The following is a 19989-nucleotide window of genomic DNA, read 5'->3' as shown; positions in this document are numbered from 1 at the left end:
GCTTTTTTGTGATACTCAGCTCTTACTGGAGGAGTAGAAGGGGTTAAAATCTGCAGGCCATTGCTTCTCCTGGTACAGCTCCTGCTGCTTGGATAATGACAGCCCTGCCTGCCAGGATGAAAAGCACCATTTAACTCGGCGTTTCCTATGGGCACCAGGTTCTGCCACCACGGATGCTGGATGAAGCCAAGGGAGCCAGGGGCAGCTGAAGAGGGGAGGGAAAAGGGACCCGAGTTGTTTGCAGCAGCAAATTCTGGCCCCGGGCAGACGCGCCCCTCTTATCACTCTGAGCGGAAGAATTTGCTGTGGCCATAAAAATCTCCCTGTGCATTCACCACACCGGCTCCTGCTGCCACTGCCTTAGACCCTTGCACAACTACCCTGCCAGGAGACTCGAGAAACAAGGTGAGACCTCGCAGGGATGGCGTGGCTCAGACTTCTGCAGGGAAAGAGAGCTGCAGGCAGAACCAAGGGGAAGACAACTGGTCACTGACGTGGGCTTGATACCTCTGCAACCACCCGACAGGTGCTGCACAGTGACTTAGAGGTGTGTGATACGAATCACTGATAGAATTATTGAGGACGGATTCCTTTAGTGCCCAGGACACTGGTCTGAGGCTGGGGACACCCACGTTCAGCTCCTGCTGCTGCCCTGCCTCCCTGTATGGGGGAAGTTACACGCACATTGATGCACAGGCACTTAAATTCAGGCTAGAAATGTGAGCTAGAATGTGTGTTAGCCCCAAATAACACCATTATATCGGCAGCTTCTGAAACAGAAGCCAGAAATCTTGAGTGTAGCTCTGCTCTAAGCATCTACGCAGGGTCTGCAGTTGCAGGTTCTGCTGGAAGGTCTATTGAAGTCAATGAGCCTTGGGTTGGATCTCATTGCAAAAGGATAATCAAATATCATATTAAGTCTTAATTCATAACAGCGTATTAAATTAGAAGCTCAAATTAAGCTGAAACTGCATTTATATAATGAGAAGATTTAAAATCTGTGTATCATGAAGGTGGGAGAACTCCTAGCCAAAGCTGTTCTCACCAGCCTTGCATCTGAAAGCCAGCCTACCTGCAGCACTGCATTTTAGCCTATTCCCTCAGCCCTAAGCCTGGAATTTCCACTGAGACAGAAGGATGTGTGGAAAATAAAGCCATCTCATACTTACCAGTATTAATCTGTCAAATACAGAGGGCTCTTACTAGCTAGACCCTAACCAATGCCAAGAACTGAAAAATCCCAGGGGATACGGAGACTCTGCACTGGCATCTCACCATCACAAATAGCCTCTTCCATCAGCGCACCAACCCTGCAACACACATTTGCTAAAAATTGAAGGAACGCATTCCTTGCTAGGATTAAAGTCCAAAAACACTCGGATCTGAGCATCTCGAACATTAAAGCAGTTTGGTACCCAAGTTTCAGGCCACCTCTAGCTGTGAGTTTTATTTATTCCTTTCTTTGAGACTGTTCTGCTCTGTGCTAAATCTATCTTCTGACCACCTGGAGCGTTTGAGAGTCTTGGCTGTGATGCTTGTCTGTTTAGATAGGCTGTAAGTAGAGCTGGTCAAAAATTTTGACAGAACAGTTTTTCGTAGGAAAACGCAGTTCTCTTGAAATCCAAACGTTGCATGGGAACATGTCAATTTTGACAAACTTTTTTATGTTTAAAGTGTCAAAACAGATCATTTTGATTTTCTCTTTTCATTTCACGTTTCATTTTGAGGAGATAAACACATTATTTTTATGTTGTTTCAATTAATTTGTTTTGACATTTTTACATATTCTGTATTGTATTGATACATGTTTAAAATATACTATATATTGTATAAAATGTTTGATGTTGGTTTGTTATATGTGTTATCATTATTCAATAGTAAATATTTCCTGTAGCATTTTAGTACTTCAGCACCACAGAAACAGTAGATATTGATGATCTCAAATTATTATTGCTTTTGAATTTTTAGGCCACAAGAGCTTTGTGGGAACATGGTTCTCATTCAAACTGGAGCTTAAGAAAAACAACCACAAATCAAAAAGAGTGAATTTCCCAAGGAAATAGCATGTCCATTTCCCAAGCAGCTCTGTCAGCTCAATGACTGCAGAGCACAGCTCCACTCCCCTCTGCACATCACAAAACCAACTTCTCTGCTTGTTATTAAAAAAAAAATAATAAAACCAGATTTTTCCAGGATGGAATTTACATGTAGCATTTTCAAGAGCATCAGGGATTTCAAAGTCTGAATACTATTGACCTCCTGGGGCCTTTGGCTTCCAAATCACTTATGTACTTTTACAAGATATATTCCACCTCCTTCTTGGAAGTCTATCTGATTTTTTTTTTTTTCCTTCTTCTTTTAAACCACATTTTTGCTCCTCCGTGCGTAGCAGAGGGGAATTGCTACCCGTGAATTTGCGCCATCAAGCCTGTGTAGGTGGTGGTAAAAGCGGGTTGACAAAAAGGGCAAGGTATGTGGCAAAAGGGAAGGGGAGAATGGCAGCACGGAGCAGAGCCTGTAATGAGGCGACTCTATTGATTCTTCATTTCATGGATGAAAATGTCCCCAGCGGCTCTCGTGCATTCATGGCAGTTCGATAAGAGACTGAGGGCAGCGGGTCCCCGTGCCGAGCTGTGCGTGCCGTAGTGCTGCCCGTGCCTGTCCGGGGGGCTGGACGGCGAGGGGGCAGCAAGTCCATCTTCAATGTATGTGCAGAGAGCAACGTACACAAAGGCGGGGCCCTAACCGGAGGCTACGCGTGATGGTGGACGGAGCCAGAGGCAGAGCATGGCTATGCATGGCCAACCTTGTTTCCCTTCTGCCTTTCAGCAGGCTAAGAGAAAGCTTCAGGAGGCAGCAGGGGCTGCTCCTTCCCATTGCAAGGCTGACAGCACCCCTCGGGGTGGGGGGCTAGCCCTGGCCGTGGGCTTCATGGGGCTGAGCCCGGTGGTTTGTGCAATGGGAATGAAAAGGAAAAGCATCTCCAAACTTTGGAGGCTTATTTAAAGTAGTAGTGGGCTTTTCTGTCTGCTTTTCCTCTTAAAGGGACATGCCGCGAACGCCAAGCACTGCAGTTTGCAATCTGAATTCCCCCGCGCAGCTGCTCAACGCACACCTCTGCATGCAGATCCGCCTGGTTCTCTACTGTTGCTCCAGCTGGCCTGTCACTATGGATTACGGCTTTTCTCTAACAGCGAGTACTGCCATACTCTGAGACTTCCATTAAAAGCTGATGTTTCCACCTCCCCGCCCCACAAATGGCTCCATCCCAGCTTACATCTCTGTATGCATGCCTTCATCTCTGGGGTGGGGAAGAAGCAAAGTGCCTCCATTTGTTCCTGTGTTAGGCAACAGCGGAACAAGTCGAAGGCAGAAAAAGATGTTTGAGGATGATAAATTTTGAAAACTATGGATTATTTACTGGAAAGCTGATCTTATCCCTTGTCATCAGCACATCTGCAATATTGTAGCCCCATCTCTCTGACAGCAACAGTACAACTGAGCACTGAATTACCCCCTGGAAGAGTTCTTGAGGGAGATGCTTCATTACTCGAAACCACACTGCGGAGTCTCTTTGGAAAGGAGGAATGGTCCTGCAGGGAGAGATTGCCCATCCATGCCAGACACTGCAAATCATTAGCCCTTCATTGCCAGAGGATTCGAAGGCTGCTGACAGATCAAAAAGAATTGGCGTGGACACTTGACCTTTCTCCATTGCCAGGAGGAAATCATTGACCAGGAAGAATAGCACATGCTCTACCAGGCTCTACAAAGAAAGGGAAGAGGATCTGGAAGAAATCAGAGCTATTTGTAAAACAAACTCTGCTGCTTCATCACAACCTGTGCAGTTGGCCAGCACTGCCATCACTCGTGGGCATGCTGAAGGGGTGGCTTCCAGTTCTGCAAGTGCCAGGTGCCATCACAACTCCTCCTGCTCTGAAGGGGACATTCAGAACAAACGCCCAGAAGACTTTCTTGTGGATGCTGAAAGATTCACACCATTGCAGGCCAGGAACAGGACAGGACATGCTAAACTGTAGCTAACAGTTTCACTGGCATGGTGTCCTGCCAAAGTGAGCGAGCAGTCCCCTCCACCAGCATGCACACTGCTGACTTCTGCCAGATTTTCTCCACTGCTTGATAGATCCTACCTGCCTCTGCAGCCTCCCAAAGTGACTCCGTCTGAAAGCAATCCAGAGCAAGCATCACATTTGTTTCCTCAACAGCCTAACTCCCAGAAAGATCAGCTGGCCAAATCCAAATCTAAAAAACACCTTCATCATTGGTCATGATTAATTAATTCTGCTTTGACATTCCCCAGGGCACCTAGAAGCCAGTTAGAGCTGCTGGAGAAAGAGACACTGCTGTGGAAAAGGAATAAACAGTCTTGCCTCAACTGCAGCCATGGAATTAGATAATAAATAGCTAGCTAGATAAATAATTTTCTGTGAGTGGTAAATCAAATGCAGAACAGGAATACAGCTAGCTGGCTTATCCCTGTGAAATCAAAGGTGTTTGGAAGGAGTTTCCAAAGAAAGAAGGGTATTTAGAGCCTACTGTGCTCATGAAGACATAGCCTGAAGTTATCTATCATGTCTAATGTGACTGTTTACAATGATAGACAGCTATTCCTGGACATTTTATTCTTGGTATAATATTCTAGGACCAAAGAAGCTCAAGGAAGCTTCCTCCTAATTTACATCTCTGTTTTCTTCCTCCTCCTGCCTGGATTGCAGACTAGATAACATCTTTGTTCCCACAGCATCAACACAGTTTCTCCCCACCAGCTGTTGTGTGCTTGGCCTCTGTTCCTCGGGGAGCTATAGGTATCAGTCCAAAGCACGGATTCTGCAGCCTCTTCTCCTATCTACCCCTTAAATGCCTCTCCTCCCTAAATCCAGAGACTATTTGTAAATCTGTAGTCCAGATTTGCCCATTAACCACACAATAGAGGCTCTGGTGACAAAAATATTATTCTGCAGGACTTGAGGAAGTCAGCAGGAGTTCCAGCAACATCCCAGCTTCAGGTACCGACCCTGTGATGTGTATTGTACCAAGCAGATGGCAGTCTAATCCCTGCCAGCATGCAATGCCCAGTGCGCAGAGAGCACCCGTAACCCCTGTCTGATTGAATATGCATATTCGCCTCTGATTTTACTCGAGCACTAGAAGTCTCTGCACACAAACTCGTCCAGACAAATCAAGTGTGAGACGTCTGTGTTTGAGGTCCTGTCACAGCAAACTGGAGAAATCTGCTCGTTCCCCTTTGCCCACACATCTCCCTGTAAGCCTTTGTTCCCCTTTTGGCCCCTGCATCCCCGAGGGCACCAGTCCCACCTTTCAGATCTGCTCATGCTCCCCTCCCTAGACATTCAGTTTGGACTCCGTGCTCCCACTGCAGTGAGCATTTCTGAGTGTGCAGTTGGCTCCTCTGCCTTCCTGCATACCTTCACCTGGAGTCTGAAATAAATTCAGATCACCCCCTTCCCTCCCTCTTCGCTACTCTTCTCCTCCACACACCTTGCTCCTTCTTTATCCATCACAGTGGGCACAGCCAAGACACATTATTATCACCTGTCACTTCATTAGTATTCTTCTACAGGAGGACCAGAAGAGGAGCAAAGAGGAAAGCGTTCAAAAATGGAGAGTGAGGGAAGTGGGACTAAAGGAAGAGTAAAAAAGAATTGAAGGTGTGAATGAGAAAGTGCAGGAGTAGAAGGAGTATGAGAAAATCTAATGGGTGAGAAAGAATTTTATAATTAATCTGCAGTCATAGAAAGAGCAGCGGAATGGAAGTCAAGACTGTAGGCCCCTCTATATGCTTCTGCTACTGATTTACCCTGAGACTTCAGACAAATCTTTCTGTTTTCTCCTTTCATCTCCTACTGCTCTGTACCCTTTGAGTGTATGTTATTTGAGGTACGAATTGTCTTTAACTGTGTGTAGCATAAAGTAAACTGCAGTCATAGGCACTAAAGATGTGAGACATGTTTTTTAACACATACTAAAATTAGGCACAGAAAAGTGCTTGGGGATTGACTGCCAATGTTTATTAAATCAGGTTGAATTTGTTAGATAGCTACCATCAAAAAATGGGATGGGAAAAATTTAAACGAATCAAAGTACATGACTGTATTATTCCTTAACTTAAATGCATGATATTGAAATGTTTACAAAGTGGATCTAGAAGAAAATGAAAAAAAAAAAAAAGACTAAACAAAAACAAAAAAATACAGTTATGGAAAAAAAAGTTTTGCATTCCTGCAAAATTTGAAGTTTTGAAGTGATTTTCCATTCGCTTTTCCTTCTAGTCCCAATTATAAAAGAAGTCTTTTCATTCTTCCCCCTCACACCAATTATGTTTGAATAGCTAAAATTAATTTTTTCCCTTCTCATTTCAAGAACCAAACTGACAAAAAAAAATATATCCTTATTCACCTATCCCTACTAGGAATTACAATAACTGTCTGTCAGATCTTCATAACAACATGAGGGATCTCAGCAAGGCTGAGTTTCTGTGAGTCTCTTAAGCTGATGACTTTCACAGTCCTTTGCTCTATTCCAGTCTAAACCTGCATTCAACAGAGAACTTAGAGTGAAATAAATAGATTTAGAGAAAAATAAATGAGCAAGTCCTTGTATCAAAAATGAGAGTAAAGTTCCCAGGAAATAATCTGAGACTGGATTTACTTTTACCACTAGAAATTGCCATATACTGCTTTTTTTATTTCAAGACAGTCACACCATGCTTTTTTACCCTCTGTTTCTCTGAACTCTTTCTTTTTGCTTCTCTTGGCTCTCTCTCTCTTTTTTGGTTTGGTTTTTTTTTTTTGTTTTTTTTTTTTTTTATTTAAGCATCGCAGTCCCTAACATACAATCAAATAGGCATGAGGTTCCTTCAGAAAACTGGAACATGTGATGTCCAAGTGCATCTGACATTAAGCAAAAAGAAAAGCACAGCTCCCCACAAACAGCCAGCCCTGGTTCAGACCACTGAAGTGTGCTCTGAAGGAGACACCAATGCTCAGGGATGGGAACAGCAAGTCCTGGGGCTCCTGCTCCTCAGGCATCGTCTGGCATCTGCTTCTGTGGCTGAGCGCTCAAGTATAGGACCCTGCTCCCAGCCACCCACCTGCAATCTCAGTCCCAGAGGTATTTAGGGGAGCATCACCTGCTTAGCTTCCTGCATCCAGTGGATTAAAAAAAATAGGCATGTATATAGGAGTTAGACATCTAACTACCTCTGGGTGTTTCTACATTGTCAAAGAACTTGGCCCCTGCACCCCTTAGCCACATATACTGCACTTCAATTAGTTTGGAATTGGGGTTTCTTCAGGAGGAAACAAGCTTTCACTAAGAAGGAACCCAGTTCTGGGTATATTTTGCTTTCTTAACATCAGTTGTGGCCAATATGAACAAGCACAAACCCTCCAATGGCTTATTTTCATCTTCCACAGTCCTTCAACACTGTCCCAGAAGACAATGCATGCTGGAACATTCTGCACATGCACATGGGGCATCGAAAATGCATCCTGAGCATCTTATTACAAAAATACTGCATTATTGAGCTGGAGGTCAGCCCTCATATCCTTTCAAGAGCCTGGAATTTAAAAATGACACATAAAAATAAAATCTAGAGTGGATCTTAGCTCTCCTGTTGGTTTCCTTTTCCCCAGCTCCAAATCTTATTTAAGGCAGTCTGCAGACGAGCAGTAACACTGTGCAAGGGCAGCAGAGTGTGTATTTGTCCCCAGCCCTTCTGTCCACCTCTATTATAAAACCTGAGAGAGGGTCGTGCCCCCAGCACCAAAGGAGTGTCCCTGTTAGCTGAGACACAAGCGGCTGGGGGCTGTACCTCACTGCTAACAAGGCTCTACAGAATTGCTCCCTTGGAGGAGCAGCAATGAGAAAAAAAACCACCACGGACAAAATTTCTGTCTTGAAACTTGAAAACAAACAAAGTAATGAGAAGCACTGCAGGAGAATCCACTGGTAGGAAGGACTTATCAGCCTCTGTTGCTCCTTTTTTTAATGTAAGCAGCTTTACCATTAATTGCTATTTACCTCAAATGCTGAAGTTGGTAAGAAGACTAATACGCTGCACTGAAGCAGCAGTCTTGATTCAGGCTTCCCAAAACACAATGCATGTGTGCACACATGCACGTGTGTGTGTGTGTGTGTGCACGTGCACACTTGCACGCTTCATTGTACATGTTGTGTAAGTAAAAGCCCCATATTTGTGTGCAAGGGAGAGAAACAGATACAATTAGCATATTCTCTTATATATTCCAGTAAAAGGGCAACTTTAGTTAGTGGTCTTAGGCAGTGAGAAGAGAAATTAATTCAGGCCAGATTTCTAAACATCGGGCCCTTTTGCTGGGGCAGAGGGGGGAGAGACGCAATCCAGTGCTGCTTTTGCCCAGCACTGGATAAATAAAGATCAGCAAGGCTGAATACCAGTCTTGGGGGAGGAAGGGATGGGGGGCTGTATTTTCTGAGGACACAGGTTGCTGAATTCTTAAAAAAAAATCCAGACTTTTCCCCATGCCAAACTTGGAGCCGAGTTCCCTGGGTGGTTTGCATCCACTGTGTGAGCTAGAGGGCTCAGAACCACAGCACTGACTGTAAGAAATTCAGCTCCTATGCATGGAAACACATGCATTTAGAAAGCTCTTCTGAAAGGTATCAGCCTAAGTGACCTGCCCAAGGTCATATATAACATGTCGGTGACAGCATCGGGACTGAACTATCTTGCTACAGTGCTGCTTTATTCTCCCAGTGCTGTTGCATCCCAAAACAGCCGCTGCTCCCAGTCCACTGCTACCTTCCACTCCTTATCGCAGTCTCCTTAGAGACACATCTGTCCTGTGCTCTGTAAACCATAATATACCTACAGTCTTTTATTCACTATCCATCACCATGCAGTTTTATTACAGATCCCTGAATTATCCAGCGTAGTCTACAATCTACTTATTCCTGCCAGCCATTCTCCCTTTCAGCCCTCTCCTCACCTTTCAGCCTTGTCAGTGTTTTAAGTCTTCCAGGTACTTGAAATGCAGGGACAATCCTGATTCCCTGGGGGAAATCCAGCAGAATTTCACTGAGGCCAGTCTGCTGGTCTCTCTCTCTTTTAAATGCAGATGGTTGGAAATCAGAAACCAGCACTGGTCTCTGCAGTCACATTTGAACCAATCCTTCAAGAACACTAACTCACAACTGCCATTTTAAAGCTCTGATCCCCATTCTTGCCATCTGTAAAATTTTATTCCCCTCCTTCCTCTGCTCCTTTCATCAGAAATCAATCTTCCAATAATGCAGGTAAACTACAATCCTACTTCATAGCTATTTTTTTTGCATGCATCTTTCTCATGCATTTTGCAGAACCGAAGCTCCCTCGCCCATCCTTGCCCTTTCCAGCCAGGCTTACAAGCACAGTAATCATCACACCTACACAACACCTCGTCAGCAGATTTGCACCTGCCGGTCACATCTCTGTCTGGTTTGCAATCCAGGAAGCGAAGGAATCATTCGTCCTGATGTGGCAATTTGTCTCAGCATTCGCACTTGCCTTGCCAGTGAACTTTGTGTTCCTACCTGCCAGCTCTCCTCTCCCACCCCCCATCCCTCCCTCCCAGCCTCGATCACACATTTCCCTCAGAGCTTTATTCCATCTAGTGTATATGCCTTCCTCACAGCCATCAGCTTGTCACCCTTCCTGCCTTTCTGAAGGAAACCCAGTTGTATTACTGGTCTCAGCCCCAGTACAGATGACCATGGAAGAGCAGACTCCTCTGTGCTCAGCTACAGATAACTATGGCCCTCAGCAAGTGTCACCTGGTGAAGCTGAACACCCTTGTCTGTATGCGACAGCCTGTTCTCTCTTCACCCAAACATCTGCCTTCAGCAAGAGGGGAAAACAATGGCTGATATGAGAGAAAGAGTATGGAGAAAGGCAGGTTCCTCCCTCCTCCCACCAACATGGCCCCAGTGATGGTGGAAGACCATGGACAGGGTGCAGGACTACACACAGCAGACAGGGTGGACCTTCATCTGGGAGGTACCTTGGGACCTTCTGGTCATGGGGCTGTGGCACTCAGGAGAAACTGGGGGGAGAGGAGGTGGGACACCAGTGGGCTCCTTATCCGATCTCTCTCCGTTCTGTCACTCCTGCCAGGGTGGTTTGGTCAAATCCCCAGATTTAGTGCACCCGGGCACTCCTCTCTGCTTCAGGCTTCCTGCATAAGCTTGGGCAAATTCTTTAAGGTGACATTTTGCAGACACCTTGGAGGCTGATTTTGCAAGTGTTCAGCATACCCCACTGTGATATTTAAGGTCCCGTTTTCTAAAATATCCCATTACCTTGCCACCGACTACTTTCAAAATCTGTCCGGGCCAAGCCCAAGCTCCGATTCCTGCACACTGAAATGCTTCCACTGACTGTAATATGATTTGAATTGATCCCTGAGCCTTGTGCTGCACTTTCTCTGGTGCTGAGCAGAGGTGACGGCATTCCCTGTTTCTTTTCCTCCTCCTCTGTCTGGACCGCAGGCCCTCGAGGACAGGGAGCTTGCATCTGCACGGTACCGAGCACTGAGTGACTCCAGGCTCATCTGAGCTCGGCACCATCCTGCAGATAATGATGGTGATAGAGGAAACTGAAACGTGCAGCTCAGGGTCATTGCCGCTGCTTATAACCACCCGTTTTATGTCCTACTTCAATATCTAATGTAATCAGTGAAATTACTTTTGTGGGAGTTGACACAGAAGAAGAGATTGTTGGATTGATATTCTGTCTGGCATTGATGAAAACCTTTTTATAATACCTTAATCCAGCACCCACAGAAGCAATTTGCTAATCTCTTGCTGACTTAGCTACTAGCAGGATCGACCATATCCAGTCATATTACCTGGCCAGCCATATTATGTTCTTCCTATGCAGAAAGAAAATGTCCTTCCTGACCCCAGAAGATGGTCAGCTTTTGCTTTGAAGCATGAGATCTGATTACCATTGTCCTAGATTGCAGAGCTGCAAATGCTATTAATTGCTACAAAGTTATGTAGCCTTTTACACTTCAAATCCACCCAGACTTTCATCTCAGTGACATCCTGCAGCAGGGAATTGTGTAGCTTCACTATACGCTGAAGAAAGGACTATTTCCTTTTAATTTGCTCTAAAAGTTGCGCCCTTTAATTCTGATGAGTCGCCTTGTTCTCATATCATCAAAGCATTAAAATGTTTCTGATCACTTTTCATTCTCACCTTCATATACTTTTGTACTGGAACCCAAAAGTCCCTTCTCACTCCTAGTTTTCCCAGGCTAAATAAACTATGATTTCCAGGCCTTCCTTATATAACTTGTTAATATTTGTAAAGCCATTTAAAATATATTAATATGGTTCAATTATAATATCATTTCTATTTTCCATCCTTCCTTTTAATGTCTCAAGCGTCCACCTAATTTGCCATCAATCTCCATTGATTCTCCCTCTGATGATATGTTAGTCTTTATAATATCCCGGGGAATATTTCTTCTGCCTTCCTGACCAGCATTTTGGATCAAAGAAGCTGGAATCTGGCGGATCATAAACATGATTCACTCTGCACTCAGCATGCGCATGGATTTGCTGTTGTTTAGATTTTGATCCTGGAAACAGGTTTCATTATATCCACGGGACTGTAATTAAAAATTAGTTTGATTCAGATTTCAGGATCAGGCCCTTTACAGTCATGACTGCACTGGGTCAGCGACGTTTGAGCACATATTTGAAAGCAAGCCTGTGTTTGATATTCTTTGAGCAATATCTAAGCACTCGATTACATGCCCTGCAGAATTGGGGCCCGCATGCTGTTTAGCCAAGGGATGTGATTCCAGTCACCAACAGGGGAGAGGTGGACCAGGAGAAATGGTTTTTCACTCCTTCTCTTTCCCATAGAAAGTTGGAGACACCCAAGGAAATGACGTGATACCAGATCTAAAAAATCCCAAACAAATTACTTTTGCACACAACTCATTACTAATCCCATTACTGCAGAACATTATGAAAACCAAAATCATAAATGGAGTCAATAATGAAATAGTCATGCCTGTACGATCTAGGCACCCTGGTGACACTGCACATGACAGTCCTGAGACAAGTACTGACTGCGCACAACCCCGAGCAGCTGAAAGGTTATCCCAGGAGAGATAGCACTCATCCATGCCTTTCTGCTCCCTTCAGTACCCTACTGTTTTGGTTACACCAATCTCAGTTTCTTCCAGTCTTAACAAGATCTAATCCAGCTCCATCACCAATACATATTGCTCCTTCCTCCACGGCACTAGCAAATACCCCAAGCACCACATCCAGGTCTGGTCACTGCCTTTTAACATTAAGTCTTCTGCCCCAAGAAGCAAATAAGAGAACTGATGCACAAAAAGGATTTTTATCACAATATTACTCAGATTACAACTATTAGGTTACTTTAAGCCAGCATCATACAAATGTTGTGGGAGAATCCTAACTGGTAGCTTTTCCCTGGCTGATTAGATTTATCTATTCACTGGCCTAAAATATGGTACAGCAACCCACCATCATTTTCAAATACTCTATAGTTCTCTTTTAGGAGAGTGGAAATGGCAGATAAACACATTATCAGCATTCTCAGGCATAAAACAGCGAAGCCTGGAGTTGTTTTGCAGAAGCAACTCTGAATTTGGACGACATGACATAAGTAATTCTAGAAATAGCTGCTGGTCTTAAGGCTACGTTACATGTATCCTTGTTGCTGCTTTTTTATCTCTGTTCACAATTTTAGCACAAACATTATGCTGTCTTTGTTAGTTCTTTCCTTTGACTCTCTCAGTATTTCTCAAGCGTTCTTCAGTCTCACCTTGTACCTCCTAAGCTCTCCCTGCTCCTCCCAAAACACACCTTTGATTTTTACTGCAAACATACCCCAGCACAGAGCAGTGTGAAAAATGTCTGGAATAACTCTAGCATCCTCATGTTCTAGGCAAGGAGGTGGTCTGAGCCAGGAGGAACCCATAGCCACATATGCACCCCAGCATATGTCTGAGGGCTTTGCTTACCCGCTCACCATCTGTACCTGCCTGAAGAGCAGTCACACGGTGAAAGCAGCCAGGCTGCTCTGGCACTCGTCGCCTGCCTCGCTGCTGTCCATTCTGCTGATCCCAGAAGTCCAGCTAAAGATTCACACCTGCTAGTCCTGGTTCTCCTGCCTGCCCTGAATCATTAGCCTTCTCCCAAGGCTCACAGTCCATTTCCTTCCATCCTTCCTTGGTTAGTTTTAGTTTCTTTGTCATTTTCTAACTATTGCTTTGAACTATTGTGCAAGCTTCTTTTATTTATTCCTCTGGTCCTGCGGCCACACCTGCAATGTAGTGCCCACACAAGGCAATGGTTTTAAAGCTCGCCCTCCCAGTCTTCCCCCTGCTCAGCAAGTCGGCATCCACAGCTGCAAGGATAAATTACCACAAAGGTCTCCAATGTTAGCAATGTATCAGACAACCTCATGCACCGCTCCAGCAGGGTAAAGAGATGGCTAAATGGAATCAGTTGTGTCAACTCAGGACTTCTGGCCAAAACTGCATCCAAAATCATGATGGACACAGCAGAGTCTAGAGCACAGGCCAGGTTCTAAATCATGCTCTAAATCAAACCCTAAGAAAGAGATCCTCACTCACCATGAAGCCAGTTAACTCCCCTGGCTTCGACAGGGTGGGATGATTTACAGCAAGCGGTTCCAAGCCTTTCACAGATACTCACTGTACAGCATATTTTGGCTGTAATATGCATAGATATAAAAGTCCAAGCTATTAGAAGACCTATTGTAAGCCTCCAGGCTTTACCTTCCATAAACACTGGGTGAAAGAGTGCACCTTTATCAGGATAACTATGAGACAGGTCCCAAGCATGAAAAGATTGCAAGAACCAGAGCCACTCTACTGGTAACTGGGCAGTACAGGAGAACGGAGAGGAGTGTGAGAGCTCCGTCTGCTCCTATATTGTGTTTTGATTTACAGCAAAAAGTAAATTGAACAAACCGTTTTTTTCTGGAGCTTCTCTTACTTGTGAGAACCTCCCATAGCTTGGTTTGCAAGCTTCTGCGTCATTGCTTGGTATGTGTCAGGCCAGAGCTGGCTTTGCTGGAGTTTGTGAACCTCTGGGAGGAAAGGTGTCACTGTGATGGCAATACTCCATTGAACAGTGCCCACTGCTAACACACAGAGGGAATTTGTTCTAGGGCTTGAAAGCTTACTGGTGTTCCTGGCACCTCAGTTTCTACCTCTGCCCAGCATTTCTATCACCAACATAAACAGTGAACAACAACAGTATATGTCTGGCAAAGGCTATTCACTTTGTCCTCCTCTGGAGGCCACCATTTGAAGCTGGTTTAGATTATTTGCTCCGATCAGCTGCTGCTGCTCTGACTTACTGTTATTTCTATTGCCAGCGTAAGAAGTGATCCATCAGCAGTGCAACTGGTTGTTTTTTCTGAAACAGGAGCAGGGAATCATGTGTGTGAGAGCTCAACTATTGGGGAATGCTATGTTAACACCTAGAGAGACGCCATCACCAGAGCTGCAGGGGCGTTGGTGCCACCACGGGTACCGCTCTCACCCAGCACTGCGCTCTGAACGGGCTTGTCAGCAGACAGCGATGGCACTGTGCATAGCTAAGCTCTGTCAGCTGCACCTTGTAGGCAATGATAAAATGGATTTAGAGCACATGACTTCAGAAGAACAAATAGCAAAAATAAATGTCTTTTCTGTGATGCTGCTTGCAGGTCCTGCCTCAAGGCTGCAAGAAAACAGCTCGCCAAGCAGGAGGCTGCAAAGGTTTAGAAATGTTGTAGTAACCCCCCCATCCCAACCACAGAGGGAACCCTGGGCCTGACTCCTCGCTCCTTTTCAAAATGACATGGTTATGCCAAATTTATGCCACCTTCACTTAGGACCTGATCCAGCATCCCTGAAGTAAACTTGAGTCCTTCAATTTCCTGTAGCTCAGGGTAAATCAGCAGCTCCTCCGATTTCTGCTGTTTCTCCCGTTCCTCCGTCCCACTAGTAATAGCACTTTTTCTTCCCTGAACCAGTACAGCTTAGTCTGCCAAGTCAGCAACAGCTATCCTGCGTCTACTCTTGAACCCTGGTGAACGCCACCTCATTTCTCTAGTCCAGCTCTGCCCATGTTTCACTCTCTCCAGACAACCCAGTAGATACCTCCAGTTCCCTTCCCCAGGTCTCTGCTTTAACGTTTCCCTTTCCTGCACCGACGACAAGCCACAAGCCTGCTGCAGCCCTGTCCAGCCGAGCTCTGGTCCCAGCAGGTCGGCTGGATTGGCAGTGCAGGGCACGGAGAGCAAGGAAAAACTCCCCTGGCACCCGAGCACACTCTGAGCTATCACACACAGCTGGGAGGAGGAGATGCTTTGCCCTAACTCAGCTCAGCACCATTTGGTAACTCAGCATCATGCTCCGGGCGGCAGCCATCTTCTAGGCGAGAGGAAGAACCGCAGGATTGAACCATGGTCTATGGGTCTAGCAAGAAGCCAGATCCTTCTGTGAACAAATATTCTCCCCTTCTGGGAAGCTGCTCTGCACAGCCTGGAAGGAAGTGGGCCAAGGTCCTTACGGTTGTTAAAAAAATCTCGTGATACTTTGCAAGAGGGATGGTGTAAATCAAACCACAGGGCACAAGCTACCTAACTCTGGGTAATTTATATTCTGCCTCACTAAGTTCATCTCTGCACTTTCAATGCATGAAGTGATTTTTCACTTCCCCTGTAGTATTTGCTGGCACGGAAAAGCTGCTGGGCTCTGTCCCAGAAGTAGCTGCATTTCATCACTGGGTAAAAGATTCCTGCATGCATGGGGCCAGATCCTCAGCAGAACTCGCCCTCGCCCCAGCGGCTCCGCAGCCGGGGGGATCCGGCCCCAGCCCATTCAGCTGCACCTGGGCTCCCTGGAGAAGAGAGCCCTGTTGTTATTTGGCTTCGCCACCCTCCCGCCCCCGTATTATTATTAGCGCTTGGCTCCCGCTGCGCGAGGCCGGGCAGGCGGGGGGAGGAGGGCGATGCGCATCGCTCCGCGCCCCTCCGCACTGCTCCGCGCCCGCCGCCGCTGCGTGGAGCCACAGCGCCCCCTCCTGGGCACGGCCGCGCCGCCATCCCGCCGCCGCGGAGGGGCTGCGCGCTGGCGCAGCGGGGCACGGGGCTGCCGGCGGCGGAGGGGTCCTTCCCACGGAGGAAGGGGGGGTCCCTGCTTTTCCATCTGCGGATGTCGCGCCCCCAGGTGCTTTTGGGGCTCTTCACCCGCATTTCTGGTATCTAGTGATTTTATTTTTTTTTTTATTATTTTTCCCCTCAATTATTTTTTCCTGGCTTCACAGCATCTCAGCATGGGCTGTAGATACCGCGTGTGCAGGGGGCCCTGGGTGCACTCTGGACATGCCCACCCATTGCTGGAGGTGGGCAGGGGGACGGGCAGGACACGCAGGTGCCGGGGCTGCAGTGCTTTCCCGAGCAGAGCCCCCCACGCAGGTGGGGCACGTGCCCCAGCAAAGGCGCGGGTCGGGCTTTGGGCTGCTCCCCTGCACAGACACAGTGAGCACGATCTGCTGGCAGACCCCCTCCCACGCAGTGGTTAGCATCAGCCTTACACATATTTCCAATGGAGTAAATAAACAGCAGAGGTGAGGAGGGAACACAGACAATTAATTCTCTCTGCCATCTCTTTCGGGACACCTTGTACCTATAGCAAGCCAATTCACCGTATGTTCCTCCTCTCCAAAGTTTTAACACAGACTTTGGTTGGCCTTGTTATATTCCTGCTCCCTGAGGGCTGCACGGGCTCCTCACTAGGCCCTATGGAAAGAGGGGGAGGGGAGGACAGTCGGAGGGGGATGTTGGTTAAATACATCTAACACCAGTGACATCACCTCCCCTGCGCATACTACACCGTTTCTGATGACAGGGGCTCGCAAAGGCATGGGATGGTTCGCTCTCTAAGGCTGGGAGGGTTTTGCTCTGAACCAGGGTGAGACTGAAGCGGAGCCTTGCGCTGTGTGTGTTTTAGCTACAGACGCGTTTGTGGCTTTGCTCACATCCACTCTCCCACACGGAAAAAAGCAAGGCAACTCTAGCAGGGCACTTCCCATACTCACAGGCTCCAGCTCTTGATCAGAGAGGCTGTGACGGGTATGGGATTGCCACCGCTCCCCGCTACCATTCCCCTGCTCCCCGCCTGCTGCTTGCCTGCCTTTCCAGTAGTGCAACCATTACCGAGTCCCGGGAACGTGCAAAGAGCAGTAAAACAAACGTAGGCACACAAAATGTAGCAGGCTTTTCTGCTGAGTCGCAAAGGGCTTTGGAGACAGACAAACCCCAAATCAATGCCTGGTACCAACTACAAGGGAGAAGACTACACTGGAGGAACAAACCACCTACTGAGAGACCTGCAAAGAAGGCAGCATGTGTACGCTCGTGGGAACATCTGACTGTTTGATTCGCATAATAAGAATATCAATGCAGTTATTTCTGCAGGTTACGGTGTGTGTTCATGTGCAGATCAAGCCTGTGTGTCTGAGTGCAGGGGAACTGCGGGGCTGCGTAGCTTGAAGAGGTGCTTGCATCCGTGGGAGAGAAACACCAAGATGCTGTGTTTAAGCATGGGGTGGACTGTACAAGTTTGACAGCATGTGTTTTGTGTGCTTAGCGTGTACATGTATGCGAGGGAGACAACTGCTTGTCTGTGTGGTGTGTGGGAGGGAGAGATTCCGGGTTTGTCTGTCTGTCACTCATAAGCAGATCTGATCAATCTTTTTCCTTTATAAGGAATTTTTTTAAAAAAATAAATCTTTTCAGATTTCTTACACAAAAGCCTCATCTCTTTACTCACTACCTCCTCCTCTCACCACCTCCCAAATACTTCTCTACAACTCTTGGGAAAGCAGCTTTACTGCCATTAACCAATTATTATTATGCACCCAGATGAGCAGCCAGAGTAAAGCATGAAGGACCCTTCTGTCCCACCTAGTGCAGATGTCAATCACGAGGATAAATTCATACAGCAAGACTGCCAGCATTTCATCTGCTGCTTGTTTCTCCCCATGACCAGGAGGCTGCATCTAAGAAGTGACACCCCCTCCCCTTCCCCACTCCTAAGTAAAAGCACAGAGGGACTCTCCAAAAGCAAAACACACACTCACACCTCCAGCCCTCCTCTCCTCGGATCCTCGCTGGGTCTTTAGACCTCGGGGATGATGTAATGGTATGGAGATGCCCTCTGTCCCCCTATTCCCCATGGACTGGAAAAGGCGAAGTTACGCTCCACACCAGCCTCGCGATCAGCTTTGAGAGCTGAGCCGGGGAAAAGCAACCTCCTCCTGCACTGTGGGATGCAGCCCCCCGCCATCGCTGCCCTCCCCCTGACTCTGCTGCTGCCTCCCAGTCCCCACCATAAGTAGAGGCAATCAGCCCCGTGTGGGATTCAAGGCGACAGACTTTCCTTTTCCTCCGTGATTCGCTTGTCACTTGCAAAAACGGAGCAGTGGATTAAGTGGAGATGACACCATCTCCTTGGGGACGGTTCCCCCCCACCACCCGCTCCGGGATGTATCGATACTCCGGAATACAGATGGATGCTGGCTACCTCCCACCCCCACCTCCACCCCTGCCTCGCCACCAGCCCAGCCAAACCGGGGGGCTGAATCCCTATTAGTGGGAATCCTCCAGGGGCTGCGTCTTTCCCCAGTAAAAACCAGAGCTCCCAGTCTTCCCAGTTAGCAGCAAATTTCGGCCTCACGCTCACCGCACACACACGCAGTATCACTAACTGGGCTGCGGGACTTCTGCCATCTAGCCCCCCCCCCCCGCCCCCCCCCCCCCCCCCCCCCCCCCCCGCAAACTCCGTGCTGCCCAGGGCTGGGGTGCAGGGCAGAGGCGCCGTGTGCGCGGCGGGGCCGCGGGTGCGTTACACAACGCGGCCGAGGCAGGACGGGGCACCGCAGCCGCAGCGCAGCGCTCGCCTTACCTGATGCTAATGTCCCTCTCTGGCGGAGATCTGCTCGCCCGCGGGTTTTATTCGGCTCGGTAGGAACTTGTGGGAGAGCTTCTCTGTCCAGCTTGCATACTGGGTGCTGGGCTGAGAATGCAGGCGTGAAAATCCTGGGGCTCTAGCAGTCCTTTTCATGCTCAGACAGAAAATCCCCTTCCTTGATCCAGATCGCGGGCATTAAGGGCAGAGGCAAAAAAAAAAAAAAAAAAAATTAAAAATATCCTTTTTCCTCCCCTCTTCCTTTTTCCTTTTTCTTGCTAATTTCCCCCCCTTCCCTTATTCCTGTGCCCCCTCCCCCTCTTCTGCTGCTCAGTTCGTAGCCATCGGGGGAAGGAGCAGAGGCAGCAGGGAGAATGGAGAGGGGGTTAGAAATAAAAATGAAAAGGGCTCCAGGAGGGAAGCGAGAGGCTGGGCTTGCCACAGGGGGAGGGGCTTGGAGCGGTCTGAGAGGATGAATGGGGAAGAGGAAAGCAGGGAGGAGCCCCAGCATGGCCATTTTATTCTAAGAAGTGTTTTGTACATAATTAGGGAAGGGGAGGGGCGGGGGGCAAAAGGGAGGGACTTAAGCTCTTGCCAGACGGAGCTTGGACCGTGGGAAGGGAGGATGAGACTGAAAAGGACCTCTGGATGGGGCTGTGGGGGGATCTAAACTTGTCTGCCCCCCCTGATTTGGGGAGGAGGCTGCAGTGGGACTGGGTGCCATTCCAGGCAGCCACCATCCATTTAATTTTTTTTTTCTTCCCCCTCGCCTTTGATTTTCTGCTCAGCGGAGCCAGGCAGCAGGGACCGGATCGGCCGAGGAGGGAGCTGCCGGGGGGAGCAGCCTGTTCCCCGGCCTGGCTCCGCACTGGGGGGGTCCCACCTCCCCGAGGAGGGGGGAAGGAGCCGCCCCCAGCCCCGCCGTGCGGGAGCGATTCAGCACCGCGGACAG

The 19989-nt window shown here is 47.7% G+C and overlaps 1 protein-coding gene across 1 annotated transcript in view; it reads right to left on the bottom strand.

The window, feature by feature from the left end:
* Positions 1-19451, bottom strand: part of BRINP1 (BMP/retinoic acid inducible neural specific 1) — an 88500-nt gene extending 69049 nt beyond the window's left edge. The window contains exon 1 of the mRNA XM_040607607.1: positions 19035-19451. The gene's annotated coding sequence lies outside the window, so the exon portion shown is untranslated. The remainder of the gene's footprint in view (positions 1-19034) is intronic.
* Between the last annotated feature and the right edge of the window lie 538 nt (positions 19452-19989).

Source organism: Falco naumanni, chromosome 9, assembly GCF_017639655.2.
Source record: "Falco naumanni isolate bFalNau1 chromosome 9, bFalNau1.pat, whole genome shotgun sequence".
In the NCBI taxonomy this organism is placed as follows: domain Eukaryota; kingdom Metazoa; phylum Chordata; class Aves; order Falconiformes; family Falconidae; genus Falco; species Falco naumanni.
This window is presented reverse-complemented; position numbering and strand designations above follow the sequence as displayed.